Source organism: Coturnix japonica, chromosome 9, assembly GCF_054131305.1.
Source record: "Coturnix japonica strain WE chromosome 9, WE-NBRP24, whole genome shotgun sequence".
In the NCBI taxonomy this organism is placed as follows: Eukaryota; Metazoa; Chordata; class Aves; order Galliformes; family Phasianidae; genus Coturnix; species Coturnix japonica.
This window is the reverse complement of record NC_140671.1, coordinates 9,477,124-9,497,509: the sequence shown is the minus strand read 5'-3', so window position 1 is coordinate 9,497,509 and position 20,386 is coordinate 9,477,124. Positions and strand designations below refer to the sequence as shown.

The 20,386-nt window shown below is 42.7% G+C and overlaps 1 long non-coding RNA gene across 2 annotated transcripts in view; it reads left to right on the top strand.

The window, feature by feature from the left end:
* The window catches only part of LOC146759681 (uncharacterized), a 32,878-nt gene extending 21,869 nt beyond the window's left edge, over window positions 1–11,009 (top strand). Inside the window, exons 2-3 of one of the 2 annotated variants that reach the window (XR_014931969.1) lie at window positions 7,285–7,425; window positions 7,570–11,009. This is a non-coding gene — a long non-coding RNA (uncharacterized LOC146759681). Of the gene's footprint in view, window positions 1–7,284; window positions 7,490–7,569 lie in introns of both variants that reach the window. The other variant, XR_014931968.1, reaches the window with a different exon arrangement.
* The last annotated feature ends 9,377 nt before the right edge of the window (window positions 11,010–20,386 follow it).

Sequence of the window (20,386 nt, the reverse complement as noted above, 5' to 3'; positions counted from 1 at the left end):
GCTCAGTGTCTGTATTCACTCGTATCTAAGAGGATTTGTGGGAAGAGTTGTGACTGCTTGACATGGGCTATTTGTTATTCTTCTCAAACTTTGAAAGTTTCAGTGAGGTGCAGCAACTTGGAGCCAAGGCAGTGTTGAATCCTGAGAGTTCAGGTTCAAAGTGACAGTAAATACAGCAAGGCTGTCTTCTCTTTGCTTTCACTTTTCTCAGAGCATCTTATATTGCCTTACTGGGACTGGATAGTTCAGTCTGGTCCATGTGGAACACTCCTAGTACAGCAGAGCCTCAGGGTTAAGATGAACATCTTGTGTTGGCAAGACCAAGATACATGCATGGAGGGACAATCAGTTTAAGCATGTGAGAAATAAACCCTTGAAGACGCTTGATCCCATCCCTAGAGACACCAAGGTCTGAGGATGGGGATCTGATCACCTGTAGGAGTCCCTGTTCATTGCAGTGGAGTTGGATGAGATGGCCTTTAAAAGTCCCTTCTAACTCAATCCATCTTATGATTCAAGAGCATGATTATTTTGATGCTGGCCCTTCTAAATGGCTCCACACATTCAAAGCACTATTGTGGGTGATGAAGTTCTAGGAGACCATGGTGCAAGATAAGCTCCCAGAGCAAAATAAGTTGGGTTGCTTTCACCCGTAGGCAGGACCTGGGAAGAAGGAGTTAATTCTGAGACCTGTCAGAAGACACCCTCAGCCAGAACAAGACACCTTCCCTTGCTTGCATGCAGTCATGCCTGAGGAGTTTCAGGCTGAAAAAGCACACACACAAAAACAATGTTCAGTGTTGAGCTGCCAGTTTGGGCTCTGAGGATTGCCTTAAAACAACTCATTGCTCTTCCTGCATTTCCTAAACACAGCAGTGCCAGTCCCAGCAGAAGCGTATGTGCTAATCGCAATAGGATGTAATAGTTCTGCATTCCCCTTGGAGAGCTCTTCTGTGGCTCCCATGCCTCCGTTCCACCCCTGCTGGGGAAATATATTAAGGAATTTAATATTATTTGGAAAGCTGATCACAAAAATATGTTTCTTATCCCCTAGGCACTGTTGCAGCCACACACTGACTTTAACTTTCCCATCCACAGGCCCTTGCCAAATGCTTGCCTGTCCCACAGCTCCAGCCTATTTTAAACTCTTTCTCAGAGTTATGGCTTCTTTTTTTTTCCCATCAATTTCTCCCTCTGATACTCCCCTTCTCCCCCAGCATCTGCAGTCATGCAAAAAGCTGATGGAGAATGCTGGTTCCCAGTGGTAGCTTTGATGCTGGAGCAGCTTCCCTGTCACCAGGCTGTCAATGAGGAGCGTGATGGGGTCTCTGCCTCCCAGCCAGGGGTGGGAGCAGATCTCCCATGTTATCAGCGTGACACAAGAGCAGATTTGTTTTCAAGCCTCTCTATTAAAATTCCATCTCGCACAGCAGAGCTGGATGCTTCCTATTTCAAAAGTTACCTTGTAGTTTGTATTTGAATAATAATAATATAAAAATGGCATTAGAGACCAGGAGCCTTTTTGGTGCTTTTTTGACTTAAAGGAGAAAATAGGGAATTTCCATTTCAAGGCTGCAGAAGACTAAAAGACCCACCAAGCATCCATATTATTGACTAAAGCAGAACTCTGCAAAGTAATACACTGCAAAAGTACACACCTCTCCCTCTGCACAGGTGATAGAACAAACAGCAGTTGACTGTTAATCACACTGCTTAGCACATTGCTGGAGTGTACCCAAATGCCACTGTGTCGATTGCTGTGTAAAAACCCATTTGGAAGAAGAATTAATAAACCCGAGAATGCAAATTCTGATCTCCAGTGTTATTTAACAACAGTGAGTGCCACTTCCATAGCACAGTACAAGGAATGAAGGCTGCCATGGCTTTACTATGGGCAGAGTAAATCTCCATGCCATGCTGGAGGCTGATAGTGGATGTTTCCACACTTCATTTATCAAGGATTGAGCACAGAGTAGGAAGGCTGCAAAGAAACCCGCAGCCATGCTAAGGCTACATTTGTTGGTGTGATGCTGGTGAGCAGCTATATCACCCAATCAGTGAATTCATCCAGCCATTAGCATTTGCTTTGGTGGGTATGGACTTGCTTTTTAGCCTTGTTTCCTGAGGAACTGAGTTTTACATGGGAGGGATGTCTGTTTGCTTCTTGGCCTCATCCTTCCTTTTCCTGATGATTGGAAAATACATGAAGCAACTGAATCCCTATGACAGAAGCAGAGCTTTCAGAGACAAAAGCAGAAACTGAGAGAGACCCAGAGCAGTTCATCCAGAGAAAGGAATAAAGTTCAACCTTCACCCATCTCCAGAAGGAGTGGGCTGCTTAAAACACCAGGCTATGATATGCACCACAGCAAGCAGACAAGAGAAGATGATAGAGGGCTGAAAATACAGCCAAATAACTGGAGCCCAGATGCATGTTAGAAGGAAGAGATTGTGGTGCGTGGCTAACAGATTTGCAGGAAACACATGATAAGTTGTCCTAAACTGGAATGTTGTAAATAGAAAAACTCATTTTCTGGATGTATTTGTTTCAAGATCAGTTTTGACCTCGAGAAGCCAAGAAATACATGCATTCATTTGGAGAATGGGGGGAAAAAAAAATCCCAGATGGGAAAAAGCCAAAACACAGATTTATATAAAGCTCTGTTTTTGATATATATATTTTTCAGCAGAAAGAAAGTGCAAGACTCGCTCTTGCAGCTCAACATGTACATACAGGCCCAGGTATTTACATTAACAGGTTTGGAAGATCTCTGGGAAAAAGCAAGATATAGGAATTTGTACCGTCCTGTCTGCACCTGTCAGACTTCTCACACTACAGACTTCTGAATGATGGAGTTCATCACCAGAACATTGCCCAGAAAATCACTTTTCAATGAGAAAAAACATAAATAAATGGAGAAAACAGAATTAAATTCTTAGTTTTTTTCTTTCCTTATTGGTGATCTATGACTCAAAACTCTGTCTGTAACTCAGTGCTGCTTTCACTAAGGGCACAGCTGTGCAACCAGCCCCAGCAAAAGTGGAAGGACTTGATTTGTGAATGGAGTAATACAGTCACGCCAGCACAGGGCTGCTTAAAACCATGGCTGCATAATATTGGGTATGGCATCAATCTGATCTTCCCACTGCACTTGGGCAGCATCAACTGGGCTGAAATTAATTAGTTAATGGAGTGCCTGGTTTTAATTTCTTTTCTCAGCTCTGCTTGTGGCCTAGAAAAAGCAAAGCATAATCAGCACTGCTCCCAATTAATGATTTCTAGATACTCCAGATCAGCAGACAGAGTTTAGGAAGTTCATTGCTTTTGCACAGCCATCACATGGCTGGGAGATGAGGTTGCCTTTTGCCATTCAGGAGATACTCAGCTCGACGAGACGTGTTGGCTGATGCTGAAGCCTTGGGAAGGATCTTGCAGCAGCTGTCTTAAGAGCAGAGCGCATAATTCTATGCTCAGCTTGTACAAGTGAGGTCAACCCGAGGAAAAATATTGTGCAGGCTTTGCCAGTGCTGTTGGAATGGATAAATTACACCTGAAGTCTGTTGGTAAATAAAGAAAGAGGCTTTCTGTCCACCTCAGTGGAGTGCTTAATATCTGTATCCAACCTCCAGCTACTGAGGACTTGCAGATTAGGGGATGTGGTGGTGTTGTTGTGGTGGTTCCTGTTGGCAGTTATGCTACTGAGAATACTTTGAACTCTGTGTTTTTGGTTAGTGTGTGAAGGCTCTAAGGCTATCCAAGCTGACACGTGCGGTTATATCTGTTAGGATTCTTCTCTTCATTTCCAGAATCCAAACAAGACAGAGATGGGCTATTCTGCAGTCATTCCAGTCCAAAGCTGCTCTTCAGTGCAGAGAAGTATAATAAGATTCGCTGTACCAGAGAAAGAATGAAGAAACAGGTCTAGGTGATTGGCAACCTTTCGGAAACATGATGTTCTTGAGCTGTGTTCCTGTCTTCCCTTGTGCATCTTGTCCACTGACCTTCCCATAGATTATGTATATGCATTATGTATTTCTTAGCTTGTCAGATAGAAACTGTTTATTATTCTGTTGAAGAGCTATAGTGCACGTAGACCTCCCTTTCAGAAAATCCTGTGCACATAGATTCAAACCACACGGCACAAGGACTGGAGGCTGGCAATGTCAGGTCTTGGTATTACTACTAAGAGTCACAGAAACCACTGTGCAACCTTCCAAAGGTTGTGCTTACTGGGAACAATATTTAGGACTGTCAGCACTTAATTCTTGGACCTGCTACTGTCATATTGCTAAAAAAATTCAGGTGAAGGCCTTATCAGCACCCAGAGATCTGTATCAGGGTCTGCTGTTTATGCTATCAGTCAGACTTGGAATAAGCGTATAGGAATTTTATCTTTGTGAAGCTGTTTCAGTCCAACTCCTTTTATAGAAAGATAAATGCAGCAGATATCAACTCTTATCTTGGGATTTCCAGTATTTCCTTTCAGGGCTGCTTGCTAAATGCAATCAGTTGTTACTGGAATCCCTCAGAAGAACTTGATCATGCAGTTCCTGTGGTTTCCCTCTCCTCTTCCAGGAGAAGAAATGGAGCAGTGCTCTGCAAGAAGTCAGCATGCCTTGGCCCCTTTACAGCTCTGTGCCATTGACACTGGCTCAGCATCTCTGCAGAAGAAGCTTTCAAAGAGCCCTTATGCAGCACCAGTCAAATTAAACTCTTGGGTTCTATACCATAGGAAGTTAGGTAATGAATTCTGAATACCATCAGCTAGATTGATAGTGACAAAACTGAGCCAGTGGTCAAGACCATGAGCAGGAGAGGACCTACTGAGGAGAAAATAAACTACTGCTACTAGTCTAGGAAGAGTAGAGAAACGAGAGCAAAGAAGGAGAATACTTCTCACATACTTTTCCCTACCAAAGCCAGCTATTTGATCTGAGATAGTCAACCAAGCTGCCTCTGTGGTTGTTGGAGCCACAGAGATGAAATTATCCATCCCTAGAAGTGTCCACCTGCTAACAGTACACAACCAGCTTAGATCAGACATAAACACCACCTCATCCGATGTTTAATTCATGAGAAAACTGCAGTCACAGTGTCTGCAGGGATTGAATCCGACATCAGCTCCTCTAGGGTCTTTGTAGGTCCATGAGGGATTGACAAGGTGGGCTGGTCCTGGGAGCACTCATTGCACAAAGTGGCAGTGTGGGTATATGTGGTGCACAGCAGTGCAATGAAGCCCCAGTGAGCCCAAGGTTATTGACACACAGAAGAGAAGGCAGTAAGAAAACCAAGTTTTCTGTGTTGCATGAGATGTCAGACAGGCATAGTTCAAGAGGAATTACATGGTTTATCATCAGGAGGAGACACAACCAAAAGGCAAATGGGGTATCACAAGACCACTGGGTGTTGCAAGAGACCCTCAGAACTGATGGAAAATGTATGTTTGATGTTATTGAACAGTGTAAAGTCAGCCATTAGCTAATGGCATGTCTGATGGGAGGTTTGTCCAAGAAACAAACGGGAAATGACTTGCATTGTGCAAGGCTCATGTTGCATGGTGCTGGCGAGTTAAAATTTCAATGACTTGGCTTTGAGCCTTTCTGAAAACCAAAGGCTCTCATCTCTGCAGCACCTCCGTGGGGAGCCCATGCATCACATTTCCAAAACACAGTGGGATCTGTCTGCTCATCTTCTTCTGCATCTCCTTAGCTTGGTGATGAATCTTCCCACCCAGTGCAGAGCCCTGGCACAGACTATAGAATAGCTTATGTTGGAAGAGGCTACGCCTTGTTCTTGGCCTTGTTGAACCTCATTAGATTCTTGCGTACCCACTTTCTGAGCTTGTCCATTCTCTCCGGATGGCGTCCCTTTCTTCTGCTGTGTAAACTGCACCACTCAGCTTGGGGTCATCAGCAGATTCCTGAGGGTGCACTTAATCCCATCATGTATGTCATTGGTGAAGATGTTAAAGAGAAGATGGCCTTTGAGTGTCCCAGCCTTGCACTGAGGCACTGGGCTCACAGCCAGCAAAAGCCCTGCCAAAATTCCTTCCTTTGCAGGACATTGAGCAGGCAGCACCTTTGTCATCTCAAGCTCCCTTTACCAACACTGGCTGCCAAGCACAGCCAGTGGTACCAGTGGATAAAGTCTATTTGGACAATAAGCTTTCAGCATCTGCTTTGAATTGCTAATAGCAGAGAATAGTTCTTGATCTTTTTAGGACAAAGGAGTTAATGAGCTTAATTGTCTCCCTGAAACAATAGAGCGATTATCTCACTGAGAGAAGAGGAAGTGGTAGATTCAGCACTTCTGAAGGCGGGCTCCTGAGAGTTACCCAGCCCAGGGGGGCCTTGAGCTGGGTTTATAACAAGGTTTTGCAGAAACATGTCCCTGATTTTTCCATATATATATGTATATATTTTCCCCCCTTGCAGTGTTTTGTTGAAATGACAGCAGGGTATAAAGGCCCCCAAACACAAGGCACTTTGGGAGTTGTGCTGTTCAGTAATAATCAAAGAGCTCAACAATTTAAAACAAAAACGCCTTCACATGAAACACTCATGCCTGATATCTTTAAGGTCCCTCCCAGGCTAATCCATTCTATGATTCTGTGACATGTTGGATATAGCCCTGTAAGGGAAACTGTTGATCAGAGCCTGAACCTCTGATTAACCATCTGAGGCAAGTAACAAGTCTGCTGTGGGAGCACAGGTGAAGGTAACTCATCTGTGCTCCTGTAAGGGGTGGAGCTTGACTCCACCTCTCCTAGATCCCATTTAAGTGCTGACCACAACTGAAAGCCTCAGCACTGGTGAGTCTTTTCTTAGATATCCTCTGGTTATTTATTCTGTAATTATAAGTAGGCACTTGTATTATTCCAACTACATAGGCCCTTTGTGCATGCACAGAAGTGAAACAGATTTCCAAGCTGAATTTTGTTTTTTTTTAAATGATACTCTGAGATTTCATTAATTTTGCTTGTGTTGTGCAAAGTTTATAAACAGGCACAATAGAAAGAAGCTTAATGTGATGAGGAATATATCGTAGACTATGGGGATTAAGTCTGAGGAGATTATAGGACCAGCTATTCTGTTCCCAAAATAAAAACTCAGTGCCATGGGTGTTTGTATAGACTCATCATGTTGTTCCAATTAAACCTCAATTGCTGTTCCCTCTGGCTGCTCTTGCTATCCATGGTTCTGGTCAGCACAGGTGTTTGGCAGTAAAAGATGTCAATGAATTGAAATTGTTGCTAATATTCAAATTACCTGTTTTCATTTCAGCTTCTGACAACCCCCAGGAACAAAATGAATGCCTGCTTGCCAGCTGGAGGGCGAGCATCCAAAAAGGAAAAAGTGCTCCTTTTCAGCTCCTACAAGGGTATTGTGATCAACAGAAGTAAAGAAATGTAATCCCATTGCTTGGTACGGTTTTCTGAAGGAAGCAAGAGCTGTGGAGGCTGTGGAAATCTGAATGGTTTTCCATAATGTGTGTTTTGCAAGAAGTGGGAGAGATTGGGGCACAAAGTCTTTTGGTTTCCCATCTATCTAAAGCATCTTGTATTGCAGATTCTAATGGGAACTGAACACATGGCTCTACCCTAATAACCAGCCTGCTCTCAGTAGGAGTGGGAGATCAGGTGAGATCTCACCTGTGGCCATTACCAATTACTTCAAGGAGAACTTCAATGTTATAAAGCAATTACTACAGCCAAGATGATGAGGCTGTTGATGCCAGCTGAGCAGGTAAGTTCAGAGTAATTGAAATAGGGGTGGTTCTGGGTTGTCCTGTGTGAGGCTCTGCAGAAAACAGGCTGTGGGGAAGAAGGAAGAGAGGAGTTACAGAACCTTGTGGTTGGGGTTCTTTTCTAGCTCACAGAAAAGGGAACAAAGTATTGCTGGGCTCAAATGATCTGATCAGCAGTGCAAAGTCTCCTTTGTTTTCCTCTTTGGTATCTTTGAGATGCTCTGAATGAAGGATCCCCATCACAGCACAGAATGTGTAGCTGTATGAAACTGAGTGAGGATCATCCAACACTATATGTCCCTGGAGACAGCTGGGTGGGGAAAGGAGAGGGCCAGGGAGTCCAGCAGCAGGGCTCTGGTGCCCTGGGTACTGCTTTTGCCATTGCAACACCAGTTCCCAGCCCCTGGGGTTTCTTCAGTCTTTATTATAGAGCAGCATTTTGTTAGCAGCAGCAATGCAGGCAATAATCATTCTGTGGCTACTTCCATCTTACGTGAAGCTACAATAGCTCTGACCTAAACTTAAAAGAAATGTCACATTCCTCAGGACAGTGTGGGGAAAATTGATCCTTGTGATGACAGCTGAACAATCATGGAGATGCACTTTTGCTGGTTGGAAATGTCATCCTCTCTCTCTATTTCATGTACTCTTAGGGCAGTCCTGAACGTGCAGGCTGTTTCTTCCTTTTGCAGTGATCTCCCTGAACCCTCTTCCACCTCGTTGCTTTGCCTTATTAAGAACTACACAGAGCCCTTTGCTACCCCAGGATTGTGCTCTCACCTCCTGCTGTGCTTTGCCTCCAACACCTCTCAGCTGTGTTAGGTGTTAAGCCTCTGGGCTCCCATCTGCTCTTTGCTAAGCAGCCATCCTGCAGCATTGCAAACGCTTGTGATGCTCTTCATCATCTGTATCGTCCCTGGTTTTGTCTTCCCACGGCTTGTGCTTTCAGTCATTCTGCTGCCAAGATGCAGCAGGGCTGCCAGCATAGGAATGCCAGGAGAGAAGGCTTTGCTTTGCCTCTAATCCAAGCAGAGGTGTGTGTCCCAGGGAGAGGATGCTGATACACACTACAATGCCCTGTGGAGCAACCCCATTCACACTTTAACAGAGAAGCATTTTAATTAATTGTCAATGGTTTTTTAATATATAGACTTAACAGCTCTGCCTGAGTAAATGCTGTTTGAGAGATTAAATTCTGTTTGGATTAATGGCCTCTGACAGCTTTTCCTCCTTTGCAAACAAAGTGGGTTTGAAGTGTAATAAAACAGAGCGTGGGACGCATTGAACATGGAGAGCTGTTCAAGCTGGCAGCCAAGTGAAACACCACCAGGCTCCATCCAGAGAAGTCCACAGACAAACACACCTTCCAGGCATAAAGGCTTTTTATCTGATGTGGCTTCAGGCTCTCCGATTCCCTCAGCCTCCCATACAGTTGCTTATGGCAACCTACATCAATTGTGTGCATGGAGTTTTGAAAGTAAGGACTCTGCAGACTGTGGGGCTGACATCTGCAGCATCTGCACAAAGGCACATACTGAAAAGCTTTCTTTATTCTCTGTATGTCATAGTCAAGAGGAGACTAATCTACAGCATGGGCATATAAGCAAGGTGAGATCTACTTTCCAGGAGGATTCGAAGAAGTGGTGGTGCTGAGTCCAGGATATAAAGTAAACTGGGCCATATATGTTTGGATCTCGTGCTTATGAGTGAGCTTTCAGCTCATTATGCAGCTTGTTAGGGATATTATTAATCATCAGTGAAATCTTTTTACCAGGTCTCTGTTTCATAGAATCTTAGAGTTGAAAGGGACCTCTGAGGGCTATGTAGCCCAATTCCCTGAACTTTTTCATATGTTGTCCAGCTTCCATGTTTTTAAGACTGAGAAGCACGTGGCTTAGCATCTGGCCTGTTTAGAATTGGAACTGAATAAGCCTTCTTACCATAATCTACTACAAATCTTATAACTGACCACCTTGCTGTGCCATACTTGTACCAAACCAATGGTATGGTATTTGCATGGAAGCCTGCTGTGTTACGTCCCCATGTTACTCAGAGCACAAACCCTGAGGGCCCATTCACTGCATGTTTTGGAAGAATAGACCAGTGATTAAGCTTTGTTAGCCATACCTAATAAGCTATGCAATGTTTGTCTGAATACAGACTGCTTTAGTTTTCAATCACTGATATCCCAACTGGGGCCTTGGTTCTGAGCCCATTTAATCTGGTGGTCATCCCTTAGATATCTATGTATTCCTGGCACTTTTTCCCTGTAGATCACAGTATAAAGCAGTATTTGAACTTTTGGCTCTCAGCAATGAATACATTTTCAACAGCTTATTAATGAGACTTACCATTATTTTTACCAGGCCTGTTACATGTTCCATCCTCCAGAAATGCTTGTGCCTTTCAAGAGAAGAGCTTCATTAATTTCATATTAAAGTTGATAGACAAATTATGAAAGGCTGCTCATCCCGTTGGTGCTCAGGGTAAATAGAGGTTACTTCATCCAATGTCCTCTCTGATTGTGTTCTGTTGTGTAAGATACCTCCTTTCTAAATGAACATTTCTAATCAACCAATTGCTGTTGTGTTGAATGTATTAAATGCAAATAAAAACTCGTCTTCTCATGCTGCTTTAGACGTACTACACAGTTTAGTGTGGGGCATGGTCCAGTCCTCCTAAATTGTAGAACCCATTTTGATTTGCTGTTGAAGCACATGTTGAAATGCATGGCTCACATACTGCCTATCAGTCTTCATAGTGGGATCAAAGTTGGTCTTCACTGGAAACTGCCATGCAATGCATGGAAAGGTCAAGAAGAAATCCAGGAGAACTGGTTGCTCTGCAGATCATGCTTTTAATGAACTTTGTGAATCTCTTAATTGTTTTAAAGTGTAGATGTGAGAACTCTGAAATGTTTGTTTTAATTTATGAAAATGGGACTTGAGGGCATTAAAGGATGATGGTGGTTTTAGGTCCTTTAAATGAATGATTTTAACAAAGGGTTTAGAATGTAGTAAGAAGTATCAAATAAATTGTTAATGAAAACCAAGACTTATGTAAGGCTGACCGACCGTTTCTCTGAACTCTAAGCTCTTATGATTATTTTTGTTCTAGGAAGGAGAGAACTACAGCTTCTAAGGCAATGAAAGTTTTCATTAGCAATAGCACTCAATGACCAATAATAATCAAGATTAATGGCGTTGTCAATGATGATTCAACCCAAAGACGTTTTTGATCTGAGAAACGTAGCAAAAATCATTTGAAGCAGAAGTTGTTTTCCCAAATCATGCTACTTCATAGCAAAATCCTTTCATCTGACATACTCAGATCTTCTCTGTCTGTCTGAACGTGGATTACCCTTTAATACAGAAGGGGATAAAATGGTTAGAGATAAGGTAGATGTTTCCAACAGTAACTCACTGAAGCATGTGGTGGATCAATGGGAGTCTTTAAGCCTAAAGTGTTTGTCTCCTTCCTAATGGTGCGCTTTAAATCAACCCCAGGTTGAGATACGAAATGGTGGAGACTGTACTAAAAACAGGTATAAAACCCAAATCCCACCTCTTCAGGAAATTGCAAGATCCCAAAGCTATTTTGCTTTAATCTAAGTTAAAAAGGAAGTTTAGAAAAAAGATCTTAGATTTTTCAAGTTGACAGCGTGTAGGGCTGTGTTTTTTAAAGCTTCTTAAATGCAGGTTATCTATGTTACATGTAACCTGTGCTATAAGAACTAGATTTGGCACAGTGCTCCCGTGCACAGCTCTTTTCCATACGGTTCTGTTTGCCTGCACAGCGTAGAGAAGCAGTAATTGGCCTTTTTGAAGCGTGGCTCTCATCCTGGGGGTGGGTTAATGTTGCATTTGTGAAGGATATTAGACACAGGTTGTGGGGAGCATGCTGTGAATGCGCTGATGTAACTGCAATGTCAGTCCTGTATACCTTAGTAGGTCTGCACTGAGTCCTTCTTGTGCTGGTGCCATCCTTGCATTTCCCTTCTTGATGTCCACATTCCCTTTTGCTATGTAGAGCAGCTTGTTTTATACTAGCCAAACAGTAAGGGTTAATTTGCTTTCTCAAACATACCCTATAATGTTGGAAATATGAACAAAGAAAATAACAAGTTAATTTGGCCAAGTTATTGACAAGAAGTTTTCAGCATTGCTGCAGAAATCAGTGGGGGCTGCTTGCTCTTTGTAGGGATTTGTACCATTTAGGAAAGCAAAAGCCTTTTGTGGATCAAGCAATATCTGAAGAGAAGGTTCCATTTTAATTCTCTGCTTATTTTTCTGGGGCTGAGAGGGGAAAAAATGTTCTTGCTGTAATGAAAGCAGTGAACCCATGTGGCTGTTTGGAATTTGAAAGTACTTAATTTGGTCTCAGCCTGTTGTTATTTGGAGGTATGAGCACGTGAAATAGAAGCAGCCTGCTTTGAGTCAGGAGGGTGAATGAGCCACATCTTGCTGCTGCAGAAGGAGGTTAACTTCTCCTCCCAAAAATACCTCTGGAGAGGTACCCTTAATTCTTTCACCTCAAGAAGCAGTTTCCTTATCAGAGAACTACATCGAGTTATTCCGGAGCAATTTACCAGTGGTATACCATGATCCATGTATTTCATTTACCATTCACTTCTCTGGTTTTGATATTATTCATTCAACCTTTATCAGATAGCTTTTATTAACACTCAGGTCATAATAACAAGCCAGAGGCACTTCTTTTTTCTGTTTCAGATACGGTCCAACACTTGTTACACTGCAGTCATACCCGGTCACCCCAAACCTACTAAATCTGCTGAATGCCTTTGCTGCAAGAAGTGCAGCTGAGCATGCTAAGTCCTTTCAAAATGGAGATTACTGGGTCCCTTTCTCTGGAATTTATTATCTCAGTTACTCTGATATTTGCTCAGTGTAATTGTGACCTCTTCTTGCACCCATGACATTGTTCCCCTTGGCAAATCTATAGTGAGTGGTTTCCTACATCATTTAACAATAAGCACTTGCTTCATTTCGCATGCTGCCTGGGCCTGTCCTTAATCTCATCTCTATCTCTCCATTATCATGGGTACAGATCTTTCCCTGTTGTCATTTTGTTTGAAAGGCAGAAGAAACTTTGCCTCCTTGTCTTTTGTACCCTTTCTAAGGTCCAACCCTGCCTGATATTTGCATCACTTTCCTGCATTTCATGGTGTCAGGGAATTATTCCCTGTTACTCAAAATCCACTTTAACAGAGTAAACTTAGCTGGGTTATTAATTACTTATTAATTGGCTGTTACATTCAATAAACATGCCACAGCTTCTCACGATCCATGATTTAGCTCTTTAATAAGCACATGCAGGAGCCTAAACCCTGCTATTATTAAAGCCTTCAGAGACATAGCAAATTATAAGTTCGGCTTTGCTTTCTCCAACAGGTTCTTTAATGTTTGAGATTTTAAACAGAATGAACATAAAGGCAACAGTGAACAGACTGGTCATGAATGTAAGTAGTTTAGCAAACAAAAAGTTCCTAACCAGAAGAGCAGTGGCAACTTTTCATAAGCCAGAAGCTGGGCTCAGGGTCTGGGAAACTCTTCCAAACCCTTTGATCATAGAATTAAGGTTGGAAAAGACCTCTAAGATCATCTAGTACAATCCCACCCCACCGTGCTCATTGCCCACATCCCCCAGTGCCACAACTCTGTGGTTCTGATACATCTACAGGGATGATAACCCCACCACTTCCTGAGCAGCTGTGCCACTACATCACTGCTCTTATGGGGAAGAAATGTTCCCTAATATCCAACCTGAACTTCCCCAGGCACAACATGAGGCCATTACCTTTATTATAAAAGATCTTAACAGTCAGTATATGAAGAATATTACCAAGGAAATATTACCACATTCCCAAGGAATTTGGAAGACCTGAGATGAGCAATGTCTCAAAGCCAAGTCTCCTTCTGGATGCCGTTATTTCTCTGTGGTTTCCCACCAATAGCTATAGGCAACAGCGGTGCCTCAGGCCAAGAGGTTGTGAAGGGCTTAATATGTGTAACGCAGTGAAGTGTGGCGGTGTGGATGTGCTAAGAAAAGCATGTCAACTCAAAAAGCTGTTAAGTCTGCCACACTGGTTTCGTTCAACCACAGAGAAAGTAGTGGGAGGAGGAAGGAGCCTGAGTGAAGACCACGTTAACAGTCTTGTTGGGTACTCTGCACTGGGATATGAAGCCCAAACAGTGCTGCTATTGAATCCAGGAGAGCAGAATTGCTACTGAACCCATGGTTCAGTAAAAAATCACCCCCCCTACACAGAGAAGCAGTGGTGATTTAAAGACCAATAGGTTCTTCAGTGCAGCAAAAACGTACTGCTCAGTGTGATGATGCTGAAGTACTATCATGCTAAGTGGACCAAATTGCCGTACCTGTTAGTGTGCAACTGTTTTCCTCAGATAATGGGTTTTATCTTCAGCAAATTTGATGGTTTGTTATAAAATAATGTTAAGCACAATGAAATAATAAGCAGCTGGTATGTTTTCTTGTAAGGAAAAACACATTAAGGTTGTAAACAACAGCCCTGCACTGCTATTGAAGGAAATGGGTGATAAAAGAGTTATTTTTTTCCAATAAATATTTGGTAGGTGATGTATTTGAGATGTATCAATTATTTATCTCCCTATATGGTTGAGATGTGCACTTTAATAAAAAGTAGAGAGGATTTTAATTTTTCTCAACAATAAATGCAATTGATTTTGTGACCAGCATGAAGAATAGATTGACTCTAATGTCTTTTTCCTGGAGTATTTTGTATTGTTTTATGCAGAAATCTCAAGTTTAATAGATTTAAAAAAAAATATTCCACCGAAATGGTCAGAGGGAAGGATAAATCTTATTAACTCAAAATTCTTCCTCCTCCATATGCAAATATGTGAGGATTATCATTATCTTCTCTTTCATCTGAATCACAGTGTTTGTCATGTTTATTTGCTCTGTATTTTCATAAACATTTAGGAATATTAATAATTTAGAAACGATATTTAATTTTGGTGTAATGAATTCACACAGGCAAAATAAATATGCAGGGTAAGTAGTCAGTATGTCTGGTAGCTATTAAGCGCACTTTACGCTTTTTGTTCATATCTAGCTGAAATATGGGAACCTGGCTTAAGCGAGCAAGAGCAGTCTCTCACCTTAACACCTCATTTTAGTGTAAATCCAAGGTAGCCACGGGAGTTAACTCTAATTTATATCTGTGCATTTTAGCAGCAGGCAGAATTCCAGGCATTGCATTGAAATTGCTTCTTGCTTACGGTGCCCTGAGCAACACAGCTGCTTTCTCTCTTTGGGCTGACTTGTACAACTGAAGACTGCAGGAACAGGGGATGCCCAGAGACCTGTGGGTGTCCCATCCCTGGAGGTGCTCAAGGTTGTGGATGGGGCTCTGAACATCATGAACTAGTGAGGGGCAACCAGCCCAGGGTAGAGGTTGGCACTGGGTGATCTTAAAGATCCCTTCCAATCTAAGCCATTCTATGACTTATAGAATCATATAATGATTATTCTCCATGTGCGATGTGCTTGGTGGCTCAGGGATGTCCCAACACCATGATGTTGAAATTCTTAATGGGAGTTTTCTGAATCTCTTCTGGACCAGTATAGACATCAGCATGGATGCTCAGTGGCAGCAAAGTGAACAGATGATAAACTGTACACGTGAGTGATAAAACAGCACCTTCTTTGCTTTATTTTTTAAGCCTACTACCCAGCAGTTTCATCGATAGCCCCAGTTTCTTTTATTTGAAGAGTCTGAGCAGCCATTCTCTACTGGAACTGATCAAAGAAAATGCCCTCACAGGACCTATGCAGGTGACACATTACTTCAGCTAACTTTGATTAATGCTTAGATACATACAGCTTAGATTTGCACATGGTCTGTCCTGATGCCTGACATTTTGAGCTTATGTTACAAAAGACTCTGTGCACAGATTACAGCATTAAAATATGACTAAACTATTCACTTGGAAACTGCCAACTCTGGATATTTAAGATTTAACTCAGAGTTTTGTTTGTCACCATCCATGCCAAATGAAAAACCTTTCTGTAGACAAGTGCATGGCCTAAAATGCCAAATTCATAATTCCTTCTTTGTGTCTAGTTCAAGCTTCAGGATTCAGTCCCCCTTGTAGCAGCAGTGCTTCAATGACAGCACTTGACAGCTTTTCTAAGACTTGAGTCTAGCCTTTTCCTTTAGTGCTGTAGTCAAAACTTCTGTTCTTCTGTCACAGACTGGATGCTGAAAAGCCAGGACATACTTCATCAGAAACTTGACCATCATATGTCCTATGTTTCCAGTCTGCCTCCCCATTCCTGGTGAAGTTCAGTGCTTGGGACAAGGCTGGAGCAGCTCCCATCCACTCAAGGTTCCTGACATTGTCCAACTGACAGCATGGTTCTATTCTGAGCTCCTCCCCTCTCTTCCTAAAGGCATCATTGCCTTGATGTGTGCTTCAGAAACCCTTCATGGAAAGCTAATTTGGGGAAGAAAAAGGAGCCAGCTAATTGATCGGAAATGTCATCTACTTATATACGTTTTTAGCTTCTGAAAATGAAGATGAATATTGTGTGTGTTTTATGTTGAAACAGACCATTTAATACCAAACCAATAATAGCTGAAAACTAAATATGCAGCCCAGGGTGTCCGTGTGTGGTACAGTACTGAGCAAAAGATTGAGTGAAATAACAAAGTTTAAGCAGTCAGAATCGATATTGAGGAGGTGTCCTTTAGGCTGGAGCTATTTAACTGCAGCCAGATAGCATCAAGGTTGAAAAAGAAATTGCTCAGAAGCAGAGGAAAGACACAAGGACATGAATTTTAAGGTCTCTTTATTATCACAAATGTAAGTTTATATCATGGCTAGACAGTGGCTGCTCAAACGACCCCCATGCTGTCCGCATGGTCAGAATCAGTTATGGCCATAGATCACAAGAAGGTCTTGCCTCTTTGCACTTAGGCACCTCAGCTCTGCTGTTCATCACACCGTGCAGAGCCATTTCACTAAGTCCTTTATCAAGCCCTGTCTGGGAATCCTCTGCTTTAATTTCAGGCTGATAGATGTATTTGCAGTCCAGCTTTGGTGCTGCAGAGGAGGCCAGGGACAGAGAGAGAGGTGCCTTTAGTCTTTGAGCTCTTTTCATGGTAGGAATGAGCATGGTAGGAGTAAATGTTTTAAATTTGGCATGATTTTTCTCCTTGAATAGTGGCTGGAGAGGATGCTACTTCTTACAGTTCTGTACTTTCTGGCTTCTCCCACCATTCCCATTAGAGTCGTTCTGCTCAGTTGGATCTGGCACTGTGTGCTTTCCCACATTATGTCTGAATGAAGTAGAAAGTCTAATTCTATGATGTCCAACACTTCTAGAGTTATGCACATTTTGTCTGGAGAAACAGCAGACAGGAGATCACAATTTAGGAAGAGAAAGGTTTAGGAGAGGTATCAGTGTCAGGTCCAAGGGCTGTGTAGGGTGGTACTGACGAAGTTGAAGATCAGTGGATTCCCCCACTCTCCCAACTTAATGTACATAGGATGTCAGGTAGATTAAGCATCACCTTTGCCTTCATACATGGGACATGAGAAGAAGTAGGTGATTTTGACATAACTTGACTGTATGTAGGCAAAACTGAAACACGAAGGGTGTCCTTAGCTTCCTGCTGAAGAGCCATCTTTAGCAGGAGGAAGACCAGTGAGGTCCAGTGACTGGAAAACAACACAAAACACATTGCAAACACTAAAAAGTTTCAGACATTAAAAGTGAGACAGCAATAATTATCATGGACTTACTCAGGAGGTGGCAGTTAGTTTGTAAGGATGATTATCTGTGATAGTTTCCCCTAAGAGTGTGTCCAACTTACAGCTGAACATCTCTGGCTCCAGTTTCCAGCCATTGAACCTCTTGGGAAAATAGCCTGGGGGGAAAAATGGCACCAGGGTTTTACCCAGTGGAGTCTGTATGGCTAAAGATATCACACTACAGAGGAAACTTGGAAGAAACATTGCATTTCACTGCAATGCTGTGGGGACTGCAGCCCTACAGAGCTGGGCTGCTATTGGGTGCCTGACAAGATAAGAAGGTAGCTCTGAAAAATGCCTCCTTCTGCTCTTGGTGCTTTCCAGAGTAGGAGCAGGAGTGGGAGTAAGAGAAGAGCAGCGTGAGACAAAGAGCTTCAGTCAGTCCTTGCATTCTACCTGAGGTTCAGTCTATGTGCAGATGTGGAGCAGAAGCAGAGATGTTCCCAGTGGGGATGCAGTGCACTGTTCCTATCAGGACAGGAAGAAAACCTGTGTGCCATCTCTCAGCCCTTTCCTACCCCTCTCCTTCCTTTTCTCACTATTAAACTGTGTTGAAAAGGGGCTCTGTTATAATCCTGTGCTTGCATTGCTTAGCCCAGAGACTCTGCTTTGGATTTCTCTGAGGACACAGAGCAGCAAGCACAAGTGTCCGTCATAGTATTCACCCAACAGAACCCTTGCTGTTAATACAAATCTCCCTAAATAAAATATCCATATTCATAACCTCTCCCTCCCAAAACCCTTCAAAAAAGCAGCTTGATAGCTTTCCAGCTAGAACAGTAGCTCACCTGGGACAGGTGTTTTGCAAACACCATTAGCCGAGCAGGGTTCAGGAGCTTTCTGATTTAGCCAATGTACCTTTTATTTGGTAATGTGGTGTGGAAGAGGAATAAATCCCCTCTGCCTGTCACTCTGTAGATACACATTGCACCAAGTTCCGTTGTTCGAGCTCCCTGCCAAGCAGCAGGCTTGCCAGCTAGAGACAACAATGTTTAATTTATGAAGGGCTGAGTTTTAATCAGTTTTTTATTGTTTGTTCCAGCAATAGATCAGTTTAATGGCAGTCAGAAAAATGCACCATAAGCAAATCTCATGCACGCCATTCTTTTCCCTGTTAGATATCTCACATCAGAAGTTTGACATCGATGCATGCTGGGAAATAGGCAACCTGTGAAACTCAGTGTTTAGAACAAGCGGCCAGGCTTCAGTTCTTATGATGTCTGTGGGCTGGTCGATACTGCAGCAATAAGGGCAGATTTGGAGATAAATCAGTATTCAGAGCCTTTTCGCACTGAATCATGAGGTTCCTTTTTATAACACACAAAACAGACGCTGTGACTGTGCACCTCTCTTGGGCTTTGTCATGGAGGTGGTGGTGGAAGCTTGTCTTCAAGCACTAGTGCAGCCATGAGCTATTGAAGAGGACATCTGGTGAGGCCTTTCAATATCTATAGGGGCTGTAAGATAGAAGGGGACAGACTTTTAGCAGGATCTGTTGTGATAGGACAAAGGGAAATGGTTTCAGACTAAAAGAGGCAGATTTAGACTGGATATAAGGAAGTTGTTTTTCACACTAGGGGTGGTGAGGCACTGCATGGCTTGCTCAGAGAGGTGGTGGTTCCCCATCCCTGCAGACACCCAAGGTCAGGGGATGGGGCTCTTAGCACTGATGGTGCTGTGGATGTCAATGTACAGTGCAGAGGAGTTGGACCAGATGACCTTTAAGGGTGCCTTCATGAGATCTATGACAATATTTGCCCTTTTTTATTCATGGAGCTCCAGCTTCAAAGAACACATCAATCTCTCTCCAAACACACCAAACTTCACCATTTCCAGTGGAAACTTGCCCCAGCCACACTACATGCTGTGTCATGGGCTGTCACAGTAATAAAGTTCTGTTGCTTGGGCAGGATTGTAGAGAAGAGAGATGAGCCCTAGCTCAGGTCATTTATTTTACAGTCAAAGGAAGATACATGAAGCACATTTGCTGCTCCATTTGTCAGATCTATTTTCGGCCGATTAAAGATGTAAGAGGTCTGAGTCTGAATCCTGCCTGAGACTGGAGGGGTTGGTGCAGGCCTACAACTGTTTTGTTTTTTTTTTTGAGGGGCACTCAATAAGAAAGAGGAAATGGATCAAACCTTGGGTGACACCAAAACGAATCCAGCACTTTTGGTTATTCCCATTGCCATGCAAAGGCAATGGGAATTGAAAGTCCTCATTACTTTGCATTTGTGTGAGTTGCCTTGGTTACTTCTCTTCTATGGTTATAGATATCTGTCCTTGTCCATCTTTGTCCTTGGCACTCAGAGTGATACTAAAGTAATTGTTTCATGGTAAGGAAATGATGATCAACTGCTCAACCAGTGAGCACTGGACTAGATCTGAAGAGATCCCCTCTTCCATCTCCCTGACCCACAGAAAGCCTTTGTGGCATTCAGTAAAGCTGTCTGTAGAGATGATCCTGTTCCTAGAAGCTTCCAGTAATGAAAAATACACAACAAACCCAGGAAAAAAAATAAATAGCAGTGCTTAGCTCTCCTTATGTTAGAAGATTTTTCTTAATAACTAACCTGAATTTCCCTAACTGTGATTTAATTACCCCATCTCCTAACCAGAATGAACATGCGGAACAAATTATTCTCTTCTTCACAGAAACCTTTTATGTAACTGCAGACTATTATGTTTCCCCTAAGTCTTCTCTAGACTAAATAACTTCAATTATTTCAGCCTTTCTTTGCAGGTTACCTCTAATAATTTCCGTTCTCTCTGCTCAACTTCTTCATTCATCCCTCTTGAGCTACAGCACTCCAGACCA